The following is an 18,897-nucleotide window of genomic DNA, read 5'->3' on the forward strand; positions in this document are numbered from 1 at the left end:
AGGGAGGGGAGGAGTGTGGGGAGCTTAGCGGTGAGTGACATGACCTAGCTCCCTGCGCTCCAGCAATGAGCTCTTCCATCTCTATTTATGGAAGTTCTCTTTGCTTCTGGCACCCCCTTGAAAGTGGGCACCCGGGGCGGACCGCCCACCCCCTCCCTTAGCACGCCACTGCCCTGGAGCAAAGGTACTTTGGACTATGGACATTTGTAGACATTCAACCTTCTTGCTACTATGCAAAGCCATCAACTCCCTACTTTATTGCACTTTGAAGGGGTAACTTGCATTGTGATTTATGCTGTTGTGTGCATTGTTGTTGTACTGTTTCATATTGATGAACTTCATTTATATGTTTATTGTAATATATCCTGTTCATTTGCACTGTTATTAAACTATTGCTACACTGCTCTGTGGAAAGGGTTTAATGCACAGCCAGATAATACTGATAGACTTTTTGACTTTCTACTTATGCAAAGTTCTGGAGGGAAAAAACTGAGTGACCTTCTGACTGTCTGGTTTAGCTCTGTTTATGTCTGAAGACTTGTTTTTTATTTTTTTAATCAAATCAGTTTTTATTAACCATTTCTACCCCGGGCCAGTTTTCACCTTCCTGCCCAGGCCATTTTTTGCAAATCCGACACTTTATTTGGAACACTTTTACTTATCCAAGCCATTCTGAGACAGTTTTTTCGAGAAACATTGTACATACTTCACGACAGTGCTAAATTTGAGTCAATATATTTCTATTAATTATAAAAAAAATCCCAAATTTACCCAAAATTTGGAAAAATTCGCAATTTTCAAAATTTTTATTTCTCTACTTTTAAGATAGTAATGCCTCATGAAATAGTTATCAGTCATCATTCCCCATATCTTTGCTTTATGTTGGCATCATTTTGTAAATGTCATTTTATTTTTTTAGGACGTTAGAAGGCTAAGGGTACTTTCACACTTGTGGCAGGATGTTCACCCTGTCGGATTCGTCCTTCTGCTATTTCGCCATGCCGCCGGACCACCGCTCCATCCCCATTGACTATAATAGGGATGGGGCGGAGCTCCGGCACAGTACTGCAGTTTACGGTGAAAGGCTGCCGGACTAAAAGTCCTGCATGTCTGACTTTTTAGTCATGCAGACATGCAAGACTTTTAGTCCGGCGGCCTTTCACCGTGCACTGCCGTGCTGCGTCGGAGCTCCGCCCCGTCCCCATTATAGTCATTGCGGACGGAGCGGCAGTCCGGTGGCACGGCAAAATAGCGGAAGGACGGATCCGACAGGGTGAACAGCCTGTCGGATCCGTCCTGCCGCAAGTGTGAAAGTAGCCTTAGAAGTTTAGAAGACATTTTTCAAATTTTCAAGAAAACTTCCAAAACCAATTTTTTAAGCACCAATTCAGTTATAAAGTGATTTTGAGGTGAGGAGATTCACATAATGGAAACACCCATAAATGACCCTCAAATTATTCAAAAATGATGTTATAAACTTTGTTAACCCTTTAGGTGTTCTACAAGAATTAAAGGAAAATGGAGGCGAAATTTCAAAATGTCATTTTTTATGCAGATTTTTCATGTTAATACAAGAAAAAGCACCTAAAATTTGTCACCCATCTTCTCTTGAATACGGCAACACCCCATATGTGGTGGCAAACTGCTGTTGGGGCACATGGCAGAACGGAAGGAGCACCATATGGCTTTTGCAGCGCAGATTTTAAATGATTGGTTTATGGGCGCCATTGATTTTAATTTTGAGTGATTGTCTTATGTGGGGGCTCATTTTTTGCAGAATGAGGTGACCTTTTCATTGGTATCATTTTAGGGTACATAAGACTTTTTTATTGCTTGGTATTACACTTTTTGTGAGGCAAGGTGAAACAAAGGCTGCTTTGATGTAGTTTAAACATTTATTTTTTTACAGTATTCACCTGAGGGGGCATATAATGTGATATTTTTATACAGCAGATTGTTATGGATGCGGAGATACCCAATATGTCTATTATTGTTATGTTTTACACAGTAAATGCATTTTTGAACAGAATTTTTTTGTGTTGCCATTTTTTGAGAGCCAAATTTTTTATTTATTTATGTCTTTCGGCGATTGTCTTAGGTAGGATCTCATTTTGGGATGAGATGGCGATTTTATTGGTACCATTTTGGGGTATTTAAGACTTTTTGATCTCTTGGTATTACACTTTTTGCGAGGTAAGGTGGCAAAAAATGGCTGTTTTGGCATTGTTTTTTTTTTACTGCATTCACCTGACAGGGTGGATGATATGATGGTTTTATAGAGCCGATCGATACGAACACGGCAATACGTAATATGTATACTTTTCTTTGTGGGTCTGATCCCCTGTACAATGCATTACAATACTTCTGTATTGTAATGCATTGGCTGTGAGTGTATTGCACACTGTAATACACTTACAGCCTTCCTGCCTGTGAGATCTAGGGGGCTAAATCTCACAGGCTTACATGGAAGGCAGCCCAATGCCTGTGGAAAGCATCGGGCTGCCTTTCTTGCCATCAGGTCCCCGTCACAGCAGCGCGGGGACCCCATGGGGAAAGGGAGAGAGCTCCCTCCCTCCACACACCCCGTGGTCAGCGCTGACTATGGCATAGTGAGGGTTAATTCGCCAGCATCAGTGTTTTCACCGATGCCGACGTATACAGCAGGGGTTCGCCTAACAGGAACAGCCGGTCCCCTGCAGCTGATCGGGCAAGCGCAGCTCCTGCACCCATCCGATCAGCGTGCCGTAGTACTACAGCGCTGGTCGGGAAGTCACTTCCCGCAGCGCCGTACTATTACGGCGCTGTTCGCGAAGGGGTTAAAATATGTAATACATTACATGATGATAAAAACATTTGTTGTTACGCAGGGGTCCCTCTGAGTGATAAATGGAAAAATATTTGAAATAAATAATAAAGTAAACACATAATAACAGAGAACAGGTACTGCCGCAATTTTACCTGTAGTAGTAATTATTAATTTAGAATGTAAGGGGGTTTGGGGGTGAAGTGGGGGAGGAATATACTGCTTTGTATTGTATATTGGGAAGGGACATGTGTCACTCATATATTAACCTCTTCAGGACCCTGCCAGTTTTCACCTTAAGGACCAGGCCATTTTTAGCAGATCGGACATGTGTCACTTTATGTAGTGATACATTTAAAACTCTTTTACTTATCCAATCCATTCTGAGATTGTTTTCTCATCACATGTTGTACTTCATGACAGTGGTAAATTTGAGTCAATATATATATATATATATATATATATATATATATTTTTATAAAAAAAAAAAATTAGCAAATTAGAAAAATTAGCAAATCTTTTTATTTAAATTTCTCTACTTTTGAAATAGATAGTAATACCTCCAAAAATTGATATTACTTTACATTCCCCATGTCTACTTTATGTTTGGATCATTTTGAAAATTACATTTAATTTTTTGGGGACGTTAGAAGGCTTAGGGTCCATTCACACGTCCGTGTGTGTTTTGCGGATCCACGTATCTGTGGATCCGCAAAACACGGACATCACCGGCACTTAATTGAAAATGCCTATTCTTGCCCGCAATTGTGGACAAGAATAGGACATGTTCTATTTTTTTCAGGAATGGAATTGCGGACCCGGAAGTGCAGATCCGCAATTCCGGATCCGGGCAGCACATCGTGCTGCCCCATAGAAATGAATGGGTCCGCAATTTCATTCGGCAAAATACGGAATTAAATTGCGGACGTGTGAATGGACCCTTAGAGGTTTAGAAGCAAATATTAAAATATTAAAGAAAATTTCCAAAACCTAATTTTTTAAGGTCCAGTTCAATTATGAAGTCACTTTTATGGGTGTTTTCTAATATGTAAGTCCCACAATCACCCCATTTTAGAAACTACACCCCTCAAGCTTTTCAAAACTGATTTTACAAACTTTGTTAACCCTTTAGGTGTCCCACGAGAATTAAAGGAATATGGGAATGACATTTAAAAATTTCACTTTTTTTTAGCAGATTTAAAATTTTAATCCATTTTTCCTGCAACAGATCAAGGGTTAACAGACAAACAAAAATCTAAATCTATTACCCTGATTCTGGAGTTTACAGAAACACTTATTTTGTGCTCAAAGACTGATGTATGGACGCACAACAGGCTTCATAGTGGAAGGAGCACCATATGGCTTTTGGAGAGCGGATTTAACTGGAATGGTAATTGGGAGCTATGTCGCATATGAAGACACCATGAGGTAGCCCTTTAGTAGAAACCCCCAGATCCCGAACCCGAACATTTCCGGGAAGTTTGGCCGAACTTCTCGAACCCGAACATCCAGGTGTTCGCTCAACTCTACACCTCACCAAACCTGGTTTTAAAGTGGTCAAGGATAGGCCTAACCTTGAACAGACAGTCAAATGTCGGGTCGTTATGGGGCGGGCACTGTGCATTGTCATTGTAGTGTAGGAACTTCTGAATTGACTCAAATCGTTTCCGAGTCATGGTGTTACTGTAAATTGGAGTCTGGTAGAAAATGTCCGAACTCCAATATTGTCTAACGTTTGTTTTTTTACAACTTCCATATGCAGCACAAGTCCCTAAAACTTCATCATCTCTACTGCATTTACTGGGCTCCAACCTAGGGGTCTAGCGTATGCCGATGTAGGGTTCTGAGTAATGAATTGTTGGGCGTATAACTTGGTTTGAGCCACAATTAAATTTACCAAATCTGCAGAGAAGAAGATTTTGAGAAAAATCTAGTTCAGTGAAGCCCGCACAGTCTATCTGTATTCCGGAGCTGCTCACAAAATCCGGAATTTGGGGCTGATAATCGTCAGGGGGTGGGGTCCATAAGGGTTCACTCTGGGGGGGCTGCCTCCCCCAATCAGCAGATGATGATAAAGATGAAAGAGTAGAGGAATGGGCATCCTCTTCTCCCTCACTGGCAGACTCAGTATCAGAGCCAAGCATGGCATATGCCTCTTCAGCTGAGTATACTCTTTGGGTAGACGGGCCATTTTTATTTTATTGGGGTTTGACATGTGAAATGTGTAAAGCTTTATTGTGAGGGGTGTGTATGTAGTGTTTTGACACGTGAAAGGAGCTTGTAATAAATTTTAAATATAGACAAAAGGAGTAGAGAAAAAATTGTAAGATGCACGCACAAAGGTGTTTTTAAAATTGATTTCTAAATATATTACACGGAAAAAAAATGTACACAGAAAACTGAGCAGACCAGTCAGAAAAATTGATGTTCAGCACTCAGCAGACACACACACACAGATATTATGTGCATGCAAAAATCTACACTAACACTACCTAAAATTGATTTCTATGTAACACTAACTATATTTTTTTCACACAAAAAAAAAAAACGAAGCACAAAAGCGACCAGTAAAAATGGTACTCATTGGTGCTCAGGGCTGCAGAACGCCAGCAAGCTGATGTTTGGTGCATCCGTGCAGACACTGCAGTAAACAAATTTACTGCAGATACAAAAAAAGAACACTAGCTAAAAATTAACGTGTATATATTGTAGGAAGGCGCAAGGGTCCGTTGTTGATGGAAGATATGTGTCACCGAGGTTCCTGGCCTCGGTGGAGTAAGAGCCAGTTTTCATGTGTCAGCAGCAGTTGCTGTTTGACCCCTAGCTATTTAGTAAAGCTGTATAGCTGATCCGGGACGGCTCTTGCTGGGAGTAGTCAAAGTGCTGGGTGGGTGACTACTCTCCACGTGCCAGGCCAGGTCTTGACTGGCCTATAAAAAACCCAGCTGGCAGTGTCAGCTCTGGTGTGATTACCTCTCTCTGACAGAGGAGCTCTGTCAATCGCTGGATTGGGATCAGTGATGAGCGGCAGGGGCAATATTTGAATTTGCTATATTTTGCGAATATTTGGGCGAATATTCATCATATAGTCGAGATTTCGTGATCTCTCATCATTACTTTCTTGATTTAAAAAATCAGCAATCGGAAAATTCACAATACGAAAATTTGCGATCAACACTACTCCTAAAGTCAAAGATATTGCAGACTTCTCATTGGCCCACAAGCAAGAAGCAGTGAGGAATTAGGGCTTGGGAAGGAGGGATTAGGAATCTGGCACTTCTGCTGCAAATTTTTTTTAAATAAATCAATGCAGCAGATGTTATTCTTTCTTCTTCTTTACAGGTACCTGTAAAAGCAGTGGTGGTGAACCATAAGTCCCAGCAGTCCCAGCAGATACAGCTGTTTGAGCAGACAGCGCGTGCTGTTTACTGCTGCTGTCCCATAGTCATACAGTGGTGATCGTCATAGGGTGCACCTACAGTACCCTAGTAGTAATAATATAACCATAATGTCCCCTTGTAGTGTCCCCCCACTAGTTCCAATATTTAATTCTTCCCCCCCATAGTGCTAGTATATATACACTGCCTGTCCCAAAAAAAAGTCGCCACCCGGATTTAACTAAGCAAATAGGTATCAGCCTCCTATTGGATAATTACTGCATGGGCGATTATCTTTCAGCTGGCAACAATTTATTTAACCCCAACTGATGCAATGAGTTGTTTCTCATTTCTTAAACAACCATGTCGAAAGACACATCTCGTGGTCGTGGAAAAGATGTTAGTCTGTTTGAGAAGGGTCAAATCATTGGCATGCATCAAGCAGAGAAAACATCTAAGGAGATTGCAGAAACTACTAAAATTGGGCTAAGAACTGTCCAACGCATTATTACAAACTGGAAGGATAGTGGGGACCCATCCTATTCGAGGAAGAAATGTGGCGGTAAAAAATCCTGAATGATCGTGATCGCCGATCACTTAAATGTTTTGTGAAATCAAATCGAAGAAAAACAATAGTAGAACTCATGGCTATGTTTAATAGTGAAAGTAAGAGCATTTCCACACACAATGAGAAGGGAACTTAAGGGATTGGGACTGAACAGCTGTGTAGCCGTAAGAAAACCACTAATCAGTGAGGCAAACCAGAAAAAAGGGCTTCAATTTGCTAGGGAACATAAAGATTGGACTCTGGAGCAATGGAAGAAGGTCAGGCGGTCTTATGAGTCCAGATTTACCCTGTTCCTGAGTGAAGGGCACATCAGGGTAAGAAGAGAGGCAGATGAAGTGATGCACCCATCATGCCTAGTGCCTACTGTACAAGCCTGTGGGGGCAGTGCTTTGATCTGGGGTTGCTGCAGTTGGTAAGGTCTAGGTTCAGCAACAGTATGTGCTCCAAGAATGAGGTCTGCTGACTACCTGAACATACTGACTGACCAGGTTATTCCATCAATGGATTTTTTCTTCCCTGATGGCACGGGCCTATTCCAAGATGACAATGCCAGGATTCATCGGGCTCAAATTGTGAAAAAGTGGTTCAGGGAGCATGAGACATCATTTTCACACATGAATTGACCACCACAGTGTCCAGACCTTAACCCCATTGAGAATCTTTGGGATGTGCTGGAGAAGGCTTTGCACAGTGATCAGATTCTACCATCATCAATGCAAGATCTTGGTGAAAACTTATTGCAACACTGGATGGAAATAAATCTCGTGACATTGCAAAAGCTTATCGAAACAATGCCACAGCGAATGCGTGTCGTAATCAAAGCTAAAGGCGGTCCAACTATATATTTTTGATGGCGACTTTTTTTGGGGACGGGCAGTGTATTATCTTCCCCCGTAGTGCCAGAATATAATGCTCCTCCATTCCCCCCAGAAGTGCCAGGTATATATAATGATCTCCTCCCCCCCCCCCCTTTCCTGGTGCCCCCAGCAGTGCAGACATTTAGTATAAAAACAAAAAAAACACCTCACTCCAGTTTTATCTGTGGCTTGTGTTGCTGCTTCCTGATGCATGCGGTCCCAATGACATCACCAGTCCTGCTCCGGGTCTCACGTGATGACGTCATCATGCGAGACCCAGTGCAGGAGGTTGCGTTGATATCATTGTTGCTTCTTGCTCTGTTCTAATGCCTCACAGGCTTGAGGCCTAGTGGCCTGAGGCTTGTGAAGTTGGATGGCCATGAGTGCACCCTAGGAGGATGACTACCCTCCCCTATCCATCGTCCCGGCCCTAATGCAGAGCACATTACTGCAGGAGGTATAACAGGAGAGGACTATAACTCACAGCATGTCTAAGCCATTATTATTTAATATCAAAGCACATTACAGGGGGACTACAACTCCCAGCATATCCAAGCCATAATTATGTAATATCAGAGTACATTATAAGAGGAGGTATAAGAGGAGAGAACTACAACTTTCAGCATATCCAGGGTGTTGTAATGTACCCTAATATTACATAATAATGGCCTGGACATGCTGAGAGTTGTAGTCCTCTCTTGTTATACCTCCTCTTGTAATGTACTCTACTATTACATAACAAGCTGGGAGTTTCAGTCCTCTCCTCATACCTCACCTTGTTATGTTCTCTGATATTACATAACAGGAGGTATAAGAGGAGAGGGCTACAACTCCCAGAACTTCTCTGGCACTTACATTGAATCCTTCACTTCTTCCCATGCATCACTGGTCTTCTTCTTCATTACTTTACTGCATAGCTCCGCCTCCTGTTCTGGTCACATGATGGTGAGGTCATCCCAGGTTCTTCATTCCCTCTTCTCTGCTGAGCTGCGCCTCCTGCACGTGACATCATGGCAGGTCCAGTAGAAGAGAGCTGCTGATGTCCGGAGCTGTCAGTTTGCAGAGCAGCACTGTGGTAATTATAATGAAACAAAAATAATACTTCCAGTCCGTTACTCGTGCAGCGAGTCTCCAAAGTGATGTAGGTTCAGTTCACATGAGACATAAGTCAACAATTGAGACCGCGCATTTTTCCTCCTCTTAGAATCCAGGTGTATTCCCTCTCACCACACCACGAGAAGACCAGGGTCCACAGACGTCCTTTCTGGAATACGCCCTGTGGAACACCAGGTTAAGGCACATCGAATAGTCAGGTTTTCTTTCCCTTTGTATCCGCTCATGCAATAAATGCTCCTAGGAAGAGTGTTGCTTCCATAGTGAAATACCGTCAGCAGATCTATAAAAGGTAATTTATTATACTCACAAGAGTCTTGATAAAACAGGCAAATAGTAAAATGATAAATAGTCCCGCATCCTCAAAACAGCCCGACCCGGGTTTCGCACCTATGGCTTCATCAGGGGCGTACTCCACTACCCTCCCCATGAATTTTAAACACTGATTGCCCCTCCCTCATCGAACGCAGAACTTCCAACTTTTAATATTTCTAATGTGTTCCTGCAGTCAGATTTTTAATTTCCTTGTGGTGCGGCCAATATACTGGAGGCCACACAGGCACTCCAGCATATAGACCACCCCTATACTTTCACAGGAGATTTCCCCTTTAATCTTCAATTCCTTGTCCCTCTTATTAGAGTGAAAGGTGGTAATCCTTTTGTTTTCTATCCTTTTGGTCTCTGTTTCTGCATGCCGCACATAATAAGAGGGACAAGGAATTGAAGAAAAAAGGGGAAATCTCCTGTGAAAGTATAGGGGTGGTCTATATGCTGGAGTGCTTGTGTGGCCGCCTGCATATTGGCCGCACCACGAGGAAATTAAAAATCTGACTGCAGGAACACATTAGAAATATTTAAAAAGGATTGGAAACCCGTGAAGTCTCACTGCATTTCAAAAATGCTCACAAAAATTTGCTGGAGTAGAGCATGTAGGGGTAACTGGAGAGGAGGAGATCCGCTCGCAAAAATAGACAAATGTGAAGTAAAGTGGATATATGAAATGAGCACCTTGCAACCTGGAGGTTTAAACGTAGAGTTCGATTTAAAAGCATGTTTTAAGGAATAGGAGATGTGAAAGATTGCTTGTACATATCGCACTTGGTAGTAGAAAAACCGAAAGTGGCCTTACAGAATTTTGTGAATGAAAGGGTGGAGGTCAGGTGATAGAGTCAGGTTTGCTTTTCATTCCTCTACATCTCGCAATACAAACCTATCGATGTGCCTTAACCTGCTTGCGCTTCTGAGTATAGTAGCGCATTAGTACAAGATCCATATAGCAGTACCAGCACACTTTGGTGTTCCACAGGGCGTATTCCAGAAAGGACGTCTGTGGACCCGGTCTTCTCGTGGTGTGGATTCTAAGAGGAGGAAAAACGCGTGGTCTCAATTGTTTACTTATAAGCACTGTGGTAATGACTTGTGTTATGTTTACAGGGAGGGGACCTTACACTGCATCGTAAAGTTTGCTTCCACGGACATTCAGCTGAATAGCAGCACTGAAGCATGGGTCCTCTTAGACCATGGGGGCCCTGAGCAATTGCCCAGTTTGCCCCCCCTAACACCGGACCTGTCTGCATGCAGTCTCCAGCTAGATTGGCTGCAAGCAGAGGGATTCTTCCTGTTCCCTCTGCTGCTGTAGCGCTGCCATTGGCTGGAGTCCCCTGCCTGACCTCGGAGAAGACAGGTGCTGACTAGTTCAATTTAATTTTCGTCCAAGAGGAGCTGACCAGCAGGCAATGTCACCAAATGTAGCTAAGTGTTCCTATCTGGGTCTGACATCTCCAACACAATCTGCTAGATCAGTGTTTCTCAACTCCGGTCCTCGGGACCCACCTACCAGTCATGTTTTCAGCATTTCCTTAGTATTGAGAAGGTGATATAATTAGTGTCCATGCATCAGGACTTACCACAGGTATTCATTCTGTGGGATATTCTCAAATCCTGACCAGTAGGTAGGTCCCGAGGACTGGAGTTGGGAAACCTTGTGCTAGAATAAAGTCTTTGTTGATACATACATACCTGTAAGATCAAGGGTTTTGTACCATCTCGATAATAGTTTATAGGGATTTTCCTGGATTTCAATGCAGGGAGAAAAACCATGAGAGTGGCTTTAAACAAAGGACCTTTCCTCAGGCGTTAAGGACAAGCCCAGCTCCATTTCCCATGAAGCTAGGAAAGGTGGTACGTATATCAGAATTGATAGAAAGCAGCATCTGTGAGTACAAAGTAGACAATTTGTGTCTGGTTTGATGATGAGTGAGAATAAGTTTCTCAAACCATGACAGGTCCTTGCTAGCCATGTTTATAGAAAAAAAGCGTGAGCAGACTGTTGGTAGTTCAGGGAGGGGAAGGGGATCACCTCTCCACTCCAAAGGACCCCTATATCGTAACCTGAATTTGTAAAAAAAAACAATCAGACAACCGAATTAACTTTTTGCTTGGTGATGATCGGCCACAGCTTAATTATTTAAGACGGAAAAACTCAAGTACTGTAATCTCGGAGCGGTATGCCAACAGCTATCACCAACTCTCCGTTGTACCAAATGCCGCCAGCTGTGACTTTGTAGCTTGAAATCAGACTGCATCTCTTGTAAGAAAAGTAAACAACATAACCAAGTATTCAACCATAAAACTTTTCAACCAACCGCCTATTACCAGAAAAATAACCACTTAAGGGAGGGAGGGCGGGCAACTTGGCTTCCACGGACAAGAGGAAGTGCAGTGGCAGGGGAATGTATATATCACCTCCTGAGAAGGAGGGATTACTGCTCCGTCCCACCCCTATTGGCATGATACAGTTTTAAGGAGGTGCACTTTGTGTTAACCCTTGCTGTCCCTCTTACTCAACCACAACAACCCATAATCCATTATAGGGGCAACTCGACCCCCCCACATAACTGGGGGAAATGGGAAGGAGGACCACCAGTCCCTAAGCACCCTCCCTAATCTGTCAGGTGCTTGCCAGACTGTTGGTAATTCGGGGGGGGGGGGGAGGGGAGCATCTCTCCGCTTCAAAGGGCCCCTATATCGTAACCTGAACTTGTAAGAAAAACACTCAGACAACCAAATTAACTTTTTGCTGGGTGATGATCGGCCACAGCTTTTTTATTTAAGATGGCAAAACTCAAGTACTGTAATCCCGGAGCGGTATGCCAACCGCCGGACTCCCGGCGGGCAAGTACGCCAGCAGCTATCACCAACTCTCCGTTGTATCAAATGCTGCCACGGAGGAGTACCCGTTGCCCTAAACGGGGCTCCGACCACCACCCAGCAAAAACATAGCCTGTTCGATACCATCCTGCAAACCGGAAATAAAAATGTCAAGGCTAATCTCCGTGAGGTGAACCCTATCCAGTCTCATTAAAGACCTATTATCCCCTCCCAGTTTTCGATGACGCACTAGAATTCCACCTCGGGATCGCACAAAACAGGATATGCGGGAATTGACTGTCCTCCTGCATTTCTCTGCGGCTTCAGCATCCCTGGCCCCGTGCCATACTACCCGGGGAATGATTTCTGACCACACTAATACCATCTTCGTGAAAAAAGATGAGAATCTTTCTATATCAGAGCGCATGAGGGTCATAAGCTCAGCTAAATGAGAGAGGCAAAGGTTGTTGCCCCCCGTGTGAACAAAGGCTGAACAAGATGGGGCGCCTGCAGTCCCTAACTACATACTCTTTTCTCCAAACCCGCTAGGCCTGCCTCACTATGAAGTGTTTTGTGACATCAGGCCAACCACATAACAGAAAGTGGAAGGCTACCCCGTACAACCGGCACTGAGCCACTGGCGCGGACACTCCTATGGATCTCGGCTTCAGCAACCACTCCACCATCGCTTCCAATCGGAGATCGTCATGCGAAGCCACATCTCCCGGATCCACCCCTGACAACCAGTCAGCCCAGGCCTTACCGTGAGCATGCCAAGTAGCTGGAGACCACTGATGGTTAAGCGACATCAGCTGATGACCACCAATCGCCAAAGGTGTTGCGGGCATTCCTTCCCGGCCTGCTCCGCCTCCGGAAGCAGTTGCCGAAAAACCTGCCAATGAAAACATGAAAGGGCATCAGCAATTCTGTTATCAACTCCCGGAACGTGGCGAGCCCTGAAATAAATATTATGCTTCAAGCAGTGCAGGACTAAATGTCGCAAGACCGCAATTACTGGCAAAGAAGAGGAAGACAAACTATTCATACAGTGAACGACCCCCAGGCTGTCTGACCAGAAGCACACGTGGTGGTCTGCTAACTTATGCCCCCAAATTTCCACCGCTACTACAATCGGTAACAGCTCCAGTAATGTCAAGTTCTTACACAACCCCAGGGAGCGCCATGAGTCCGGCCAAGGTGAGGAACACCATTCCCTGCCTAAAATAGTGCCAAAACCACAAGAACCAGATGCGTCCTAAAAAAAGGCCAGTACTAAGTTCAGAACTTCCTTGGAGATCACACAGGTACGCCCATTATAAGAATGGAGGAATTACTTCCAAATACCCAAATCAGCTATGAGCGACCGTGAGAGTCGAATGTGGTGATGTGGGGACTTGGCACCATGGGTAGCTAGCGGCAGGCGCCTGGAAAAAGCCCGACCTAAGTGCATAACCCGACACGCGAAGCAGAGCAGACCCAACAAAGATTGTAACTGGTGAAGGGTAACCTTACGGGCTGCTAAGAAACCCTCAATTAAGTCCTGAAGTTTACGGATTTTTTCAAGTGGCAACCAGAACCACCATGTCAACAGAGTCTATTTAAATCCCCAGAAAAGACAATTGCGTGACCGGGCCCTTAGTTTTCTCTGCTGAGCATGGGGACATGTTAAGGAGGGTGAGACAACCGTCCCCCGATCCCGGAGCAGCAAGCAAAAAGTCATCCAGGTAATGTATGACCGACAAGGAAAAGGCCATATACCTACTGTAACTACCCATTTCAAAAACAGCTGAATATTTCAAGATTGTGGCAGGAAATGGAACATCCCATGGGGAGACATGTGTGTCATCATAGAATTGCCCCTCAAAGGAACATCCCAAAAGGTGAAAACAATCCAGGTGAACTGGAAGAAGTCTGAAGGCTTATTCGATGTCTGACTTAGCCAGAAGGGCACCCTTTCTCGCTTCCCTGACCAGTGTCACCGCCCGATCGAAAGAGACGTAAGACACCTCGGGAAGGATGGCATTCACCGATGAACCCCTGGGGTAGGACAGGTGATTTCGAGCAACAGTCAGGGTGACGTTGACCCATAATACAACCCAAAACAGAGAAAGCCTGCAGCCAATTATTCATGGTCTTGGCCACCCTTGGTTTCCGTTCAAAAGGCTTGTCAGAAAAGTGCCTCTCCTTGTCTATTGTATGCTGGTCCACCGATATCAAGGACCATATATCAATGTATTGGTTGGACCAGATTTTGTCTTCAACAGCTTCTTTAACATGGTAGCCCAGAGGGCTGACACCACAGAAGGAGTCCTTATGGACCCCGCCAATACTGGAGCCGGTTTCTGGGAAGGGGGAGGGGTTGGAAGATGAGGCGGGACCTGTAACTTGTCTAACAACGTTCTCAACATTGATTTCACACTGGCACTAGCCCCACCCATTCTCCATGCCCCAGTATATTGGTACTTGGTGCAGAAGTTGCTGACGCCAATGAAGGACTGGGTTCCGGGACCTCAACCCAGTGTGCCGCTGTTGGGACCAGGCTGGGAGTCCTGGATGCATGACTAGGCACCTGCCTTATTACGCTTTGACCACGATGTCAGACCAGTCCAGACTCCTCAGATGCGGCCATCGATCCACCCAAAGATGATGGAGAGCGCCATCTAGAGGACCTGGAGCGACTACTTCTCCCAGAATCTCTGGAATGGTGACTGGACCGGCGCCTACGTGAAATATGACTGTACTTTCACGGGAGGAAGTGCAAGATACAGAAAGCTCAATGCGCCTGCGAGATCTGGGGGTGGCAGCAGGGGGGGTGGCGAGGGTGGCAGGGTGTTCATAATAGGGGGCTCCAGCTGTACACCAGAGGCCCCTAACTGCTCCCTGTTTATACTATCTGCAGCCATGGAGGCAATAGCAACACCCCCTTGGCTCTCCCCTGAAGCAGCCACAGGTGCTGTGGGCTGGGAAGGAGGGGGGGGTCGGGGGGAATCCTGGGCTGCAGAACTGCCCTGTGCTCCCATGTTATCTAGAAAACTCGCCTGCCATGCGCTGCCTGACCCTAAAGTGCCAGGAAATACTGCGGGTGGAAGGGGCGGGGCTAACTCGCACTGTCGTGCTTCCCAAACAAACCAGCCAGATGAAGCGGCGCATTCGCTCCCTGGGGGACTGAGGTGAGTGCGGGCGGCCCGGGGACGAACAGCGCTCGCCGGGGGAACTATGGCCAAGATGGGTGGGGGGCCGTTACGCTGTGCGTACCGCCGGCCCCCCTTTGAAGCGACGGAACTGCCTGCTGACTGCGGCAGCTCCGTCCCTATCATATCAGCAGGAGCAGAGGATTAGGAGGGCCGAGGGGATCTGAGGCTACTCAGAAACTAATGCAGCCAGCCCTCCTCCTCCTCATTGTATCTAACCAAGAGGGCATCCTTTAGGGAAGCGTCCCTTGTGGTCATCTTGGAGTGGACAGAGCCAGCTGGGTACGTACCACACAACTTGGCGTCCACGGACAAGAAGAAGTGCAGTGGCCGGGGGAAAGTATATAGCACCTCCTGAGAAGGAGGGATTACTACTCCGTCCCACCCCTATTGGCATGATACAATTTTAAGGAGGTGCACTTTGTGTTAACCCTTGCTGTCCCTCTTACTCAACCACAACAACCCATAATCTATTATAGGGGCAACTCGACCCCCCCACACACACATAACTTGGGGAATTCCCCCACATAACTAGGGGAAATGGGAAGGGGGACCACCAGTCCCTAAGCACCCTCTCTAAGCTGTCGGGCGCTTGCCAGACTACCCAGATTTGTTCATATTGTAGAACGTTCAGGGAGGTGGTAGGTAGTAATGACTTGATAGTGCCGTGATCAGGTATTTTGTTAGATGGCATACAAGAGGCTATGGGATATAGGTTCGGAATCTTTTCCACATATCAATCAACAAAGGTAGCAGAGAGCTTGGAGTCAATGGCGAGTTACCTGTAAAAAGTGTGCCTTGTAATAAGCTATGTGATATCTGTCTCTGACTGTCAGGGCCCAGGATAGCAGAATCTGATTCAGTTATAATATCTGTCTCCTGTCTGGTGGATATATCAAGCCATCTCTGAAGGTGGATGGAAACATAATACTGCTTGACATCTGGCAACCCTAACCCCCTCAATTTTTTTAATTTATATGAGCGCAATCTATAAGACAAGTCTGGGCTTTTGACCTTTCCACAGAAAGAAGGAAAAGGACTTTTTCAGTACTCTGAAATAGATAGGTAGAGGTATGGGTATCATCTGTATGTGATCAGTGGGAGAATGTATGTTTGGATCAAGTTCTTACGACCTATCCATGACAGGTAAGGGAAGTCATATTATTTTAGTGGTCTTTGCACTTTCTGGATGAGTGGGAAAAAATTAAGGGTATAAAGGTCACCCAGATTACTGGGTAGTTGTATTCCCAGATATTGTATAGAGCGTTCTGCCCAATGGAAAGGAAACAAGGCTTATAAGACCATTGCTTGGTGTGGAGGAAGGGTTATGTTAAGCATATCGCATTTAGAATTAATAAACTTAAAGTTCGAGAGTGAACCATATTCAGTAAATATATCCAAAAGTCGAGGCATGGAGTTTATGGGGTTTGAGAGTGACCTCAATAAATATGTCCATCTAAACCAATATCAATTGATTTGAGAAAGGATCATCTAATCGAAGAGTGTCCAGCAATATTGACCCCTTTAAAACATAACTTTTACTTATACATATTATTTAAAATAATACCACAGTGGTGGTTCACCAGTGAAACATTGTGAAACAGACAAAAAATGAAAAATAAATGAAAAAAAAATAAACTATGTTCCTGCAAGGAAGCCGATAAATCATTCGTAAATGCGGGTACCAGATGGGAATTGGAATTGGGAGTGAAGCGCTTTATTGAATAATCCTGTCTAAGTTTTTGTAAAAGTGTTTCTATAGTTAGGCTAAATAATGAGGGAGAAAGTGGGCAGCCCTTTCGTGTCCAATTGTTAATGTTAAAGAAGGGTGACAAGGTTCCATTTACCTTAACTCTAGCAGTGGGAGTGGTGTATAGTGTAAAGACTGCTTCAATAAAAGGTGCAGGGAAACAAAACGTCAATAAAGTGTATCTCATAAAATCCCAAGCGACTCTATAAAACACCTTCTCGGCATCAGTGTCAAGGAGGACTGGTGACATTTTACGAGAGTGAGCTAGATAGATAGAGTTGATCAGTTTTATTGCATTAAATCTGCCATCCCGTCCCTTCACAAAATCAATTTGATCTGGATGGATCAGCTTGGAGTAGGTTGGTCAGACGACGGGCTAGGAGTTTTTCCCATATCTTGATGTCTAGATTTAAAAGAGAAATGGGTCTATAGCTAGAACATAAAGCGGGATCTTTATCTTCCTTAGCCAATATAGCGATATCAGCCTCCAACGCCTGTTTTCTGAACATCATGTTCTTAGCTAATTTCTTATTCAGAATATTTTGAAGTTGAATGCGCAGAGATTATAATTCATCCTGCTCAGTTTGACTCTGTGTTCGTTTATGTGATGTTCTGAACTAAAATAGCTAGAACTTCCTGCTCCTTCTTTCTTTTTAAATCAGGTATAATTTTTATTAAAAGTGAAAAATAAAAAACATCTCATTTTTGCTGAATACAGAAGATCCATAAAAGTACAATACATACATTTAGAACAGTAACTCCCCCCCAACCCACCCCAACTTCCTTGCGGAGAGACGACCATCCTAGCCTAAATTGGATAAGTATTGTGTTATGGTGCTTGGCAAGCATAATATAACACAATATATACATTTAAATATCTAGTCCAGAATGTCAAGACCACTCAGCGATTCCTATCCAGGTTATGCCAGAGTTCCCTTCAGCTCATAATATTTGTTCTAGTGCCAAAAATTGACCCCATAAGCATTCTCTTGCCAATGCCTGCGAAGCCAATCCCGGAGCTGCAAGCCATCCCCTACAGATAGTCAGGAATTTAGCCGGGCATCTTTTCATATATATTCCTCTTTCGTATCTCAGTATATTAAGTCTACTTATAAATTCCTGTCTAGTGGATGGGGATATGGGTTATGTTCTATCCAATGTTAGACCCTAATTTCAATTTTCACATATGTAGTTACTAATAACATGATATTCCAGAATCAGTTACTATTAGACTGACTTACCCCATATTTAATAAGATTCAGCCCTTAGCAACTAGGCTGCATAAAACTGCAATTTCACTATTCAGTTAAGATGGCCGCCACTGCCCTCACCCTGAGGCTAATCCCGCCTGCCCTCACTAGCCAGTAACAATAGCCCCCAAAAGTGTCAGTAACCAGAGCCCTCCCCCTAAAGGGTTAATCTCCTGAAGCACAAAGGGGTCCTCTTACCACATGTTGCTTTCATTTATACACTGAGCAAATGGCAAATCTCCCTTCACTGGACTGCGCTGCTTCAACTCAGCATTCTCCAGCTCTGAGTGAGGGAGCGTCTGCCAAGCGCAGGGACAGAGAGAAGTGCACACAGCCCAGGCACTGTTATCAGCTGCTGGGGAGGACCTGGCTTTAATCATTTACTTACAGTCCCTGGCTGTCAGTAATCTGACCCTGCACGCAGCCTGCTTCTGCGTCCTCCGTCCTACAACAGATAGACGGACCATGCCTAGCAACCCGATTTTAAGCACAGGTAAAAGTAGGCAGTACAGGGAACAAAACTGTGGAATTAAGGGGTAATTGAATACACAGTGAAAAGTTGAAATAGGGCCACCAAGGAGATATTAATCACCACAATCCAATACTCCCCCCAAAAAATATATGACAGTTATACTTTAATATTCTAGCTTGGAATAGAATTCTTTGTATACTCAATGATATATCTCTATCTCCTCCTATTATGTCTGTAAGACCTAGTATACATACTCTGGGATTACTCAATAGTTGTATTTGAGTTGTCTGGGCAATTATCTGCTAAACCTCTTTCCAAAATATTCCTAACTTAGTGCAGCGTCCCACTTGTATATGTGGGCACTGC

Source organism: Bufo gargarizans, chromosome 2 (assembly GCF_014858855.1).
Source record: "Bufo gargarizans isolate SCDJY-AF-19 chromosome 2, ASM1485885v1, whole genome shotgun sequence".
In the NCBI taxonomy this organism is placed as follows: Eukaryota; Metazoa; Chordata; class Amphibia; order Anura; family Bufonidae; genus Bufo; species Bufo gargarizans.